General features: G+C 45.8%; 1 protein-coding gene across 9 annotated transcripts in view; it reads left to right on the top strand.

The window, feature by feature from the left end:
• Positions 1 to 9,648: 9,648 nt before the first annotated feature.
• Positions 9,649 to 12,117, top strand: part of STAG2 (stromal antigen 2) — an 83,387-nt gene continuing 80,918 nt past the window's right edge. For 5 of the 9 annotated variants that reach the window (XM_026089564.1, XM_026089565.1, XM_026089566.1 and 2 more), the window contains exon 1: positions 9,649 to 9,882. The gene's annotated coding sequence lies outside the window, so the exon portion shown is untranslated. Of the gene's footprint in view, positions 9,883 to 11,182; positions 11,244 to 12,117 lie in introns of all 9 variants that reach the window. The other 4 variants (XM_026089559.1, XM_026089557.1, XM_026089560.1 and 1 more) reach the window with 2 other exon arrangements.

Genomic DNA, 12,117 nt, shown 5'->3' with positions numbered 1-12,117 from the left:
TAGGAATAGGTGATGACTAGAATTTGATAAGTAATTCAGCACTTGCATTTGTTTTCCTCTTCTGGAAAAATAGGAGATTTTCTCCATCCTATTCTGATAAGAAAAGTTTCTATTTTTGCCTTTCTCTACCTTTGCAAAGATTTTAGTGTTTGAGACAATTCATGCATACAGGACTTTTTTTAGGACAGAAACAGACCGACTGTTATGGCAGGTTTGTTGCTAGCTCCCCTTTTCACTGGTGGGCAGGGTTTTCTTTGATTTTTCAAGGGAAATTAGAGGGGTGTGTGCATGTTGTGTTTGCATGTGAGCTAGTATATCTTGCCTGAAATAGTTCTGTTAGGCAACATTAACTAAACAAGCTACTACGCGCAAGCCATGTTATGCTGACTTGCCTAAGCAGATGGTTTGTTACCCAACCTTGACCTAAGTCACATGAGAGAGACTATCTGCATGGGTTTGATCTAACTTATAGACCGAAAATTTTGGAATGAGTGCTAGACAAAGCCATATCTAGGACAGAGATTGACCAAATTGTGTTTAGAATTGTCTTACAAACCTAAATCCTAGTAAGGAGGTGATTATGGATGTAAATGAAGTATGTAAACTGTTTGAGAAAAGCCCGTAAATAGGTTACTAGCAGTACCATCTAAACTGAAATGGAAAGCAAACTAATTATCCAAATAATACCCAAGTAAGTTGCATAAAATCTTCATATTAAAGCTTCTTAGTCCTAACTTTTTAAAAGTATACTGAATCGCTAAGTTTATCATAATCTTTAGATAAATGTTATAGAAGATAAAAATAGCACTTCAAATTTTAATCATTCGTAGGAATATTAAAGGGTTAAGAGCCTGTTAGACTACAAAATAACTGCTGTGTAGGTTTAGTTTTTTAAAAATTATAATCAGAGTTCTATTCAGGCTAAATGTGAGAAAATAATTAGCATAGTCATCAAATTGTGACAGCTTGAATTAGGAAGTTTTTTTTTTTTCTTCAAATTGCTGTGATTGTCAGCCTCTTAAACAGAGGAGAAATTCCATGGAGACTGATACTGAGCTGGATATTTAAAGAGGTAGAAATGGAGAGTGCAAATAAGTGGAATAGAAGCACAGGTTCTTTGTCCTTCTACTAACTGTCTTTTCAAAGATGCCTGGAAGTTGATTTTATAAAAGAGGTACTTGGAATGAAGAGCTATGGAATATATTCAATTATCGGTATCGGCAGTATATATTCAAGCATTCAATAGCTTTTTTTTCTATTGGCTTCTACGTAAAATGATTCTTACTTCCATTTTACTGACAGTGGCAGAACTATTTGCTGCTATAGATACATGGGAACTTTACATAGGTTTTCGATAATATATTTTGGAATTTTTCTTTTTAGAAAACATGGACATTGCATGCCTAACTTAAGAACAGAAGGATAAAATAAGGAAAAAACATAAATTCAAAAATTTTGTTACACATTTAGTTTTTTTCTCAGTGTCTTGAAACATGGGGCTTGAAAAGTAATATAGACTAATTCCACAGAATGCTGGAGCCTGTAGGAAGAACTTTCCAAATACGTAACTGTACCTATTCTTTCATTTGTTTTGGGCTTGATCCAAAGCCCATTGCACAATGAACAGATTTTCATTGATTATGGATTTTTTTGGATCAACTTCCCTTTGTAAGTAGAATGTTTAAAACATTTTCTTAATATTGCATGATTAGTTTTGACCATAATGCATGCCCAAATGTTTTTGTTGGCTGTATGTGTAGCCTGAAGCTATAGGACAAATACTTGGTCAAAATTTCCAAAGCAGTTCTGTTAACCTAGGACGTGGGCCTTTAAAGTTAACTTTTATTTTTGTTCTTATTAAAATGAACCAAAATTTAAATATAGTAGACTGTTACAATTGAAATATAGCTGGGTGAGAAGTTAATGCAAACATCTGCTTACCATGCTCACATGAAACTTCAAGCTGAAGTGAGGCATTGTATACTAGAATTAAACTTTACAAGGAGCAGTGAAATTTGCTGCCATAATACAATATATCGCCATAATACAATGAATAACTACTCAGAAAAGAATCTATTCTGCCGTTCCAGGCTTACAAGTTCCAGTATATTACGTATATGGCCTACTCAAAGGGAAGGTCAGTCCTTCATAGAGTAAGAAAGGATTTGGAGATTTTTCTGGCTTTCACAATACTTTTCTGCAGAGATCAGTACGCCAACAGAGAGTTGTTGAGCAGTGCTCCTCTCTCACCCTCTGCTTTGTCCTAGACTGACTCCTATCAGCAAGCCTGGCGAGAAGGCTGGATGCTGGAGTGGCTGATAGGAATCGCTTCCGTGGCAGCACCCCAGGCTTTTCAGACACATGGCTGGATTGTCCTTAACTCTTGAACCTGTTTGGTGAAGGGTGGCTCCCTTCCTCGTGTAGCTGAGTGGGAAGAGCCTGTCTAGTGAGGTCACCTTTCCTCATGGAATTGAAGTATGAGCGAATACTTTTTTCCTTCCCCATATTTGTGTGTCTTATGTGCATAAATTTTACTGAGTAGCTTGCAAATTCCATAATCTTTCCTCCCTCATGGCCCTGTCCTGCCTTCACGCTACTTCAGGTGGCTGAAAATATCTCACTATCTTCGTGACTGTCACTGTGTCGTGTTGCCTCAAAAGGGATGTACTGACACTGCTGCACAAAGCCACACTTGTTATATGACTTTCTGTAAGGAGATAAATGACCCACGACAATAAAGAACCTTTGCTGAAATTCAGATTTTATTGTTAAAATTTTTTAATCAGGAGTCCCTATTTAAACAATACTGAAATCAACATACAGTAAAACTACTAAAGTTGTTAATTCAGAGAATACAATTGTGTGGCTGAGCTAGCAAAAGGACTCACCTTTCCCTAGGACAGGAAAGAAGAGAGTACATTTTGGTGAGCTATAAATTACTTGGATAAACAAAATGTTCAGGAAAATCTAGGATAAAATTATATTGAAATATTACATATTCATAATATAATTAATATAGATGAAAACAACTTAATTGTCTTAGGATAAGTACTAATTTACGCTTTTATAGCCTGGGCAGCTACTGAAGATGGCAGAGGTAAAATGCTTCCTAAGTGAAAATTGCTAGAAATGTTCTGGAGAGGTATTTGAATTAGGGTTTTGCTCTTAGATTGCAAAATGAAGCTTACTATTGAAAAATTAAAAACACTTTTGCAGAGTCCTGCTGTGAAAACATCTAGGAGAATAATTACAATAATTACTGAAAAGTCAAGGTTGCTAGAACTGTATATGGTTGTGTGCAAGTTTTGGAGAATGAATTAATMTAAATTCAAGAAATTCCCAAGGCAGAGAGCATTTAAAATTATTCATGTTGTCTTTTTAATCTTATGAAGTTAATCTTGCTGCAAAAATCTGACACAATTTCTCTTATGTAACTTTATTTTTGCACAGTATGATGAAATTCATCACTTAAGCCAAATAGTTAATCTCTTAAATATGAGCTTTTTGAAAGTGGGTGTCAAGCTACAGTAGTCTCTTCCTTCTAACTCTTGCATAAGAAGTTTAGCTTCTGAGTCTAGGATTGACTTTAGCATCCTTGTGACGTTAGGACACACATCCTTGTGCAGTCAGTACGGGAACTCTGTTGATCCAAAAAACCTCTATTGCTTCCAATGTCTTTTTTGGTCCATTGCAAAATACAATGTACCAAAAGTAACATTAATTAGACCATTTGTACATCATAATTTAGCCCTTTCATAAGTTCATAAAGAACTTTATGCTTAATAAGCAATTGCAAATTTTTGTAACGAGGACCCTTTTTCCAGTTTGGAAGCCTCACTTCTGTTGGGCTTGTAACTGCAAATAGAGATAAAAATAATGGATGTAAACTTAAAACTTCTAGGAGACTGAATTTGGGAATCGCTGTCCTAGGTGCTTATGTATTTTAATGTACTTCCTCATCGTACCTTTTGCCATGGAGAAGGGGGAAAAACCCAACCACTTCAGGTGCCATTGCTGTCACTCAGGTTTTCCAATAGTACTATAATCACGCTAAATTAACTTACAGTCTTAGTTAAGATAAAAGTATTTTTTTTTATTTTGAGCATCTGGGTGAACTGCAAATTTCATAAACTAACACTGTTGTATTACTTGCTACTTTTCATGCATTATGCCATTTACCCCAAACCAAAATCACCGCTAATGAAAGCAAGATCACACTTTGCGCTGCTTACACGCTGTGCAGTGCTAGGGAGTTCGGGCAGCGTGAACAGCCTCGACCCCCACGTGACTGGGATCAGCGTGACTGGGAAGGGAGGTGATGCCTGAGAAGCGCTGGCTGAGAGAAACCTTAATGGTGGTTGGCGAGGAAAACTAAACCAAAGGAAACTGTCTTGAAGTTAGAGGTAGGATCCTGGGAATGTGACAAGTCGGAACGTTGTAAAAAACCATGCAAGCTTATTATCTGAAAGAGTAATCAGTGTCTCAAGAACCCTATCTCTCTTTTAAGTAACAACTCTTTACTGCATATACTCTCACTTTAACCCTCTAATTTCTAGTCTTTGTAGTTTATTTGTGGGGAAAAAACATATATAAACTGATGCATTGTCAGCATCCAAAACTAGTGCTTGCCTGAAACTACAGAAGGGAGCTGTCTGCTTCATTTGATGGAGTATTATCTTTAAAGGTCATTGACAATTTAAGCATAGCTGTCATTGAATTTATTGTTTAATTGTTCTAGCACAATCTTTTTGCCCTATAATCTTGGGCAGAGGTTAAGCTGAATAACAGYGTTTCTGTCCCAGTTCCACTCTCGCCTCATCAAACCATGCCTTTGATTTACCCAAGTGGCTAATTTGAAGCATGTCTCGGGATCCTGTTATTCCTCTGCAGATTTTGTTGTTGGGGCTCTCATGGCCACTGACTTATAACAGGATCCTTAATTTGTGATCTCTCTGCCTGGATCACCTGCAGGACACAAGTGTGGCTTGGTSTTGTCTCCCTTGGAAGGAGTCTGGAGGGTGCCCATGGCTCAGGAGAGGTGGCCGGAGCGGAGCTGGCCCTCAGCTGCAGATGACACCGAGGCAGTGCCTCGTGCCCTCACGCCTCCTCCTGCCTGAGCCTCGGAGGARGAGGGCTTTGCGTTATTTTCTACCAGTACTTGCTGTGGCCCTTAAACAGTTTTAGTGATGAAAACTGTAAAATATGACTAGGGGATTTTTATCTCAGAAAGGAAGACAGAGCAAGAACACCTCTCAAACAGGGGGGGCAGGGTGGGGTGTTAGCTGGCAAGTGGGACAGATCGCTGAATAAGGTTGCTGCTAATGGAACTAGCTGGGAGGCAAATGTGACCTTTTTTTATTAATTTCTAGAGCCAATAATGAGGCAGGGTTAAAGCTTCCTTCTTTTTTGGTGATAAGGGAACGAACTAGTTCTGTTCTCCTTTGCAGGTCTGAGAGCAGGGCAGGCAGAAATTCACTGAGTCAAAGAAAACTTGAGCTTGAGTGAGGTGTTGCGGAAAGGCCTGCTGAGAAATGGGCACACAGGGGTGTTGCATGTAGGTGACAAGAGAAAGACATTAGTCACGGAACAAGGAAAGGCCTAAGGAGCTACTGATGTGAAATCTCTCGCCTGCAAATTACAGGAAAGTAACCCAATTTTTTGGTCTTTATTTTGTTTCTTATGTAATAGTTCATCTCCAAAAGGATTTAGTCTAGATTTCCCTGGAGTGACTGAGCCAGTTTCAGAAATCTGGGAAATAAAATCTGACTGGGAAGCTTGCTTTTCCCCCTGTGCTCAGCTAACCAAATAAAAAGAGGGCTATGGCTTCTATCTAGTACGGGTGTTCAAGGTGACCACCTCCCTTCCTCACCTTGGCATGAATCCAGCACACAAATTCTGTTTTGTGTTCTTCCTTTATTTTCAGCTCTCATAAGCAAATCCTTAAAAAAATAAAAATAAAGGGATGATAAGGGGTTGCAACTTTTTTTTTTATAGAGAAAAGAGGAAACAGTTGCAGAGGGAGTTCCTGTTCTGCTGCCCTCAAAGAGAAGGAAGCAGTGTTAGCATGTCGCATGCCTGGAAGAATGAATCAGCTTTCTGGCAGCTTGAGTGAATTCAGATCTTCTGTAGTGGTGAAACTCTGGCCATTAACTGAGACATGGACTTGGTATCTGTCCTTTCCTCTCTCACCATTTCTTAAATGGGTGAATCTGATCAAGAACTCTATTTGGATCCAGCATAGTAAAAATCCCTATTGTAAAGTCTCTCTTAAATCATCTCTGACTTGGGTTCAGTGTCAGTAATAGTGGACTTTGAAGATCATAAGAATAGCTGTTTTGAGAAAGATGACATAGTCCCAAAGAATACTTTCTCCTATCATTTCCCTCAGGCTTTCTTTTCTGTCAGATACAAATCCTTTTTGGGAAGGCAAGAATTAAAAAAAATTTTCATTTCCTTATCATGCCTGAATAACATGACTTTCTCCTTCACTGTATTAGGAAGGAAGCTACTATTCAAAAACCATATAGAAACTTTGGGATGTTCTTTGATTTCTTCAGAGTCTGGAAAGATGGTAGAAGCCCGTTCTGGAACTGTCACCACCAGTTAGCTTAGAAAAAGTGGTCTGCTAGCAGAGCAAATGCTTTTCGTCTTGTTTTCTCTGCTGTACCAACAGGAAGGCTCATTCCCACAGGCATGATCAGACAGTTAACAGGGAAAATGCAGAAGTTAGGCTTCTTGTCATCTTGTCCCTCCCAAGACAACAAATTTAATGGTTATTTTAAGAACCTGCTCCATTTTTCTGTCCTCTATATTCCTACCCACAGTTTGAGAGATTCTTTTGTTTGCTTCTTAGATGTATTCTATGTAAACTGCTTTATGATGGCTATTTGTATGATCTGAGCATGGTTCTGTGTTATGAATCCCTCCAGGGCACAGCTGGTCGAGGAGACTTCTATTGTCTCTTCACCGGACCAGACTGCAAACATCCCAGGCCCAAACACGGGTTCACTGCACCATCACTTGTGCTGATTCAATTGTTTATGTACCTGTACTCTGAACAGGACCTGAGAAATGATCTGGTCAAAAAAAAGTAAAACCAATCCATTAAAAAACAAGTGACGCCCCCTCCTCCCTCTGATCATGTACCAGTTCTGCTTAGGCAGCATCCAAACAGGTGAATGGAGCGACCGGGAGGGAGGAAATGAACTGGGGAGTGCAAAACCTGCTTACGCAGGCTCTGTGACCAACGAATCGTACAATGCGGCTGCACCTGGGGTCTAGTCTCTAGAATGTTTCCACATTTGTTGTTAGGAGTTTAAAAACCAAATTCTGCCATATGAGTCAGGGCATGAATCTGGACCTTTAARGTCTGAGTCAGCTTTGGTAACTGACTGAACTATCTGCCATGGGGTTGTCAGCACTTGTACACTCATTCCTGCAAAAACACACCCTAAATCTACATCATGTTTTATTTCTGTTAAATACATTTACATAAAAGATCTCAGCTGTGAAATCAAGCGTCTTTGAACTATAATGTTTTTTCAGTAGACCAAATATCTGATACGCATCAATACTTGGACTTTAAGTACAGCTGACTGATCAGCTCTTGCAGTAGATTGTAAAAATTTTCAGTTTCATATTTGAGTTTTCATCAGAATACTACTGTATTTCAAGCAGAGGATACAATACTTGAAATTCAAGTGCTGACAAAATGTTAGCTTTGGACATGCGTAGTCTATTTTCACATAAAAGTTGTCTTCAACTTATCTGGTCATTATCAGAAGTTGACTTTGTAGGGGAAGACACAAATGGATCAGGCTCCTTTTGATCTTTTCTATTTGTAATTTAACAACTGTATATAACATGTACAAGTTGAAAATTTACCTGATTTTTATTAACAGATTAACTATCTTTTATTCACAATTCTTCTACAACTTCCAATCATTAACAGATTCACATTTGAGATCAGCAACAGCACCTGTAACTGAAACCTTGAACATAGCTGTCTGACTAGACATTCAAGATACTATTTTAAAGTGTTCCCTAAAAGGGAATCTTCCTGCTCATTTTCTTCCTGTGTATTTTTCCCTTCTGTTTTCTACAGAAATAACACAATGAACAATTTAAAACTTGTTTTTATTTTAAAATATCTAAATGTACTCTGCTTTTTGCCTGTTTGCTTACTCCCTTGATTCCTTAAGGTGTTGGGAGGAGAGGAAGAAACATTCTTAAAGGCAAGTTTGAGTTACAGAATATAATTTATTTTTATAAGCTTGTCTCATGTACCAACCGATTGATTATATATGGAATTCCTAGGTGACATCACCTTAAATTACATTAGCATTTTATTTTAAACACTCCTTATCTGATCACAAGTTCCACTAAAAGCGCCATTTGCTCTACGATGCCTCACCTTAGCTTTGAAAAGGCTGGAACGGATGGATGCTCTTCTCCTAAGTGCCCTGCCTTTGTTAGGCTGGGGAACAGAGTAACTCAGCTTAGCGCCCGCTTAGTTATGCTAACCTCCCCACACACCCCCAAAAAATTAAAAGTGGATAAACACAGGAGGACGATTAAGGACTAATGACCAGGACAAAAATATTCTTGTGCTGACTGACCTAACTATAAGCTTACGTGCTTATAGKTACAGCTATACTATTCAGGATGAGTAACGTGCTTAGCGTTACACAAGACCAAAAAAAAAAAAAAGGCAAGCAGGGGAATCTACTGAATTTTGTGTGTTTATAAAAATAAAATAGCCAGATATAAAACTTGTACTTATACGCGGTCTTTTCCAGTTTGTATGAGTCTTCGTGCAGGGAGGAAGGAGGAACCTCACTCGGAGCAGAGGAGCAAACGCAGTTTCACCCGGGAGCGCTCAGCGAGCGCCAGCGCGGGCAGCGCTTCAGGCAGACCGTCCTTCACCGCCACAGGGGCCCCCGCGCCAGCGACCGCTGCTGCCGTSGAGGCCTCGCGGCGAGCGCGGCCCCCTCGAGCCGCCGCCGCGCGACGTCAACGCGCGCCGCGGCGCCGCGCACCCTCCCGGCGGGAGGCGAGGCGAGCGAGGGGCGCTCCGCGGCCCGGCCCGGGAAGGACACCCGCGCTTGGCGTTCGTAACTCGGCTCAAACTCCCCTCGAAACGTCGCAGCCGTGCGCGCAGCTGCTTCGCCTCCGAGTATTGCCGTTCATGACCGGGTTAACCACGCCGAGCGGTTAATGAGTTATCGCTAAAGCAACCGGACTTTGCGCCAGCCGAACACCCCGTGGGCAGCCATGACGCACTCAGATGGCCTCAGTGTTACGAGGGGGCACAGGGCACCCGGCGCCCCCCCTGCCAGCCCTCCCTCCCGCGGTGGCTACTCGATCCTGCCTGTGAATGAAGCCGGCAGCTGGGCCGGCCCAGGGGCCGCTCCCCCGCCGCTGCCCGGGCCCCGCGTCCGCTCGGCTTCCCGGCGGCGGCGGCGGAGCCCGCCCGAGCCGTGGCCGGCAGCCGGCAGCGGCCCCGCCCGCGGCGCGGCGGCCGGGCGGCGCGCGCATGCGCCGCACCTTGTTTACCCCGCTCGGCGCGGCCGCCCGCGGCCGGCCGGCAGATGTCGCCCCACGCCCAGGAGAGCCGGCCTCGCCCGGTGGCCGCCAGGTGGCGCCTGCGCCCTCCATTCGCTCGCGAGCCGCCGAGCAGCGAACACCCCAAACAATCCCCAGCGCCGCCGCCAAATTAAATAACCTGCCCGCTCCCAGCGCCGTTCCCAAACCCCCCCTCCGTGGCGAAGTCTCCGGGCCGGGCCGGGCCGGGCCGGGCGCGCAACCGGCAGCCGGGCCGGGGATATAGGAGCGGAGCAACGAGCTTGGGCCTCCTCGCTGCCTACGCTGACACTGGGCAAGGTAAGTTAGAAAATGGCGGCGAAGCTTCTGGAAGTTTGGTGGGGGGACTCGGGATCGGCGTGTGTGGCTCAGGAGAGAGGCCGGGGCCGGGCCTGCGGCTCCCGGGCCTGCGGGGACGGCGCGGGGCGCTAGGCCGGCTGGCCACAGGGACTCGGCGCAGCCAAGATGGAGGACGGCGGGGCCGAGCCGCGAAAACACTCCAGCCCCCCGCTTCCCCACCCCCCTTTCCCAGCGCGCCTCGGCGGGGAGGGGGGAGAGAGCGAGAGCGCGAGTGAGAGAGTGAGAGGGCGCCGAAAGCGGCCCCCCCTGCCCGCCCGGAGCCCCATTCCTCCGCCCCGGAGTCGGCCGCGGGCGAGCTGGGCCCAGCGCTCAGCGAGCTAAAATGGAGAACCACCTTCTCCTCCTCCTCCTCCCCCCTTCTCCCGAGCCGAGCAGGGGCTGCTGGCAAGATGGAGGACTCGGGCATTGTGTGTGTGTGTGTCTGTCTGTCTGTGTGTGCCGGCGAGCCSCGCCGGGCCGCTCGCGGGGGGAGGGAAGGGGGTCGGGGCCGCTGCGGACGGAGCGAGCCGCGCTCGGGGGGGGGGAGAGAGCTGGGCCGCGCGGCGCGCACGAGAAAATGGTGGGGCGGCTGCCGCTGCCCTGGGGTTGAGTGTCGGAGGGAGGCCGGGGAGAAGGGACTCCCGCACCTGACAGCGCTCGCTGGCGGGCGCTCCCTGCCCCCCTCCTTCCCGCCGCCCAGCAGCTGAGCTCTTCCTGCCAGCCCCGCGCTCCCAGCTACTTCCCCGCAGAGGGAAGTGTTGAGGGCTCAGGATTTCCCTCCTCCTCCTCTCTTTCCCCGTCTCCGCCGAGCTGGGGCAACTCCGGCAGCCTCTTCCCGGGTGACTTTAGTGGAGGGCGGGAGAAAAAGAGTTTTCTCTACTTAAGTGAGGACATGGGGACTGACCTGCGCGGTTCTCCCCCCGCCTCCCTTCGCTGCCTCTTCCGAAAGAGTTGGCGAGCTCCCCCCGGCTCCGTGGAGAGCCTTTGTGGGGCTATTTTTTCCCTCCCAGTGACTTTCAGCGAGCTCCTCGGCAGCTGCTCACTAAGAGGAAGAGTTGTGGCAGTTTCCGTTCGGCTTTATTTATTTTTTTGTAAAGAAAGGGCAATTGCCAACTTGTGTGGGGGACGCCTGATGCCGGGAGCCGCGTGTTGCTGGAGCCCTGCTGGGCTCTCGCCGGCTCCGAGGGGGGAGGGGAGGAGGAGGAGGAGGAGGAGGAAGAATGCTTCTTACTGGGGGGTTTTGGCGCCACTTTTGTTTTAGATAGTGCTCCTCTGCCCCCCTCCTTCCCGGCACGCACTGAACTGAGCTGAACCCTGCCCAGGTAGGAAGCGAGAGCTTTCCTGGTGTTTTTCTTTCCTGGGCGCTTATTTTCTCTATACGCCTAAGAAATACAGTTGTTGACGTGGTTAGGAGCTCGTTAGGGACAGGGGCGATCAGGAGCGAGTGGCGGATTAGAGGAGAGTGGCACCAGATAGTTGGGCTGAACTTGGAGGCCCTGTTTTTCTTATATATTCTTCTATCTCTGCGTGAACACATCGCGCCTTTCTGCTCTCTGGGTTTATCGGGTTTGAGGGTGTGCATCGATGTCCTCGCTATCTCCGTGGTCTGTTTCTCCATGCCTTCCTTTATAGCCAGGAGCGTTGTATAATCCCTCCGTCCCGTAAAAACCTGGGACCGACCGACTTAATTTCCCCCCCCCAACATAAAAGGTTCTTAACTYTCTCTTTCGGTGCTTTTTATTTATTAATTTAATATCGTGATCTAGTGATTACTTTGTTGTCTTCCCACGAGATGCTGTGTTCGGAGTTAATACAAACTTTCAACAACCGCCGAGTCCTGAGCTGTAGTTACTGGATTTTTTTTTTAATTACTTCTTGGCAGGCCGGTTAAACTGATTGCCCCCCCCGCCCTTCACTTTAAGTGCTCTCTTCCCGTGTGCTCGCTGGAGCCACACCCTATTGTGTCCGGTCTCCTCAGGCGCTTTATCTGCTTATCTGACCCCTTTATTTTTCCTCTCCGTCCCCTCGGAGGAGCGTGCGGACCGACCGGCGGTCCCCTCCCCGGTAAGGCTGTAGCGAGGAGCGGCGGAGGCAGCCCGGCGCGGTCGAAGTTGCGCCTTTCGGCGGCCGCCGTCTCCGTCGGCGGGGTGAGGAGGGGCCATGTCAGCGCCGCGGTCCTGCCGGCGCGGGGGGGGG

Source organism: Apteryx rowi, unplaced genomic scaffold (genome assembly GCF_003343035.1).
Source record: "Apteryx rowi isolate R43461 unplaced genomic scaffold, aptRow1 scaffold_82, whole genome shotgun sequence".
NCBI lineage: Eukaryota > Metazoa > Chordata > Aves > Apterygiformes > Apterygidae > Apteryx > Apteryx rowi.
Note: the sequence above shows the minus strand (reverse complement) of the source record. Positions and strands in the feature narration are given on the sequence as shown.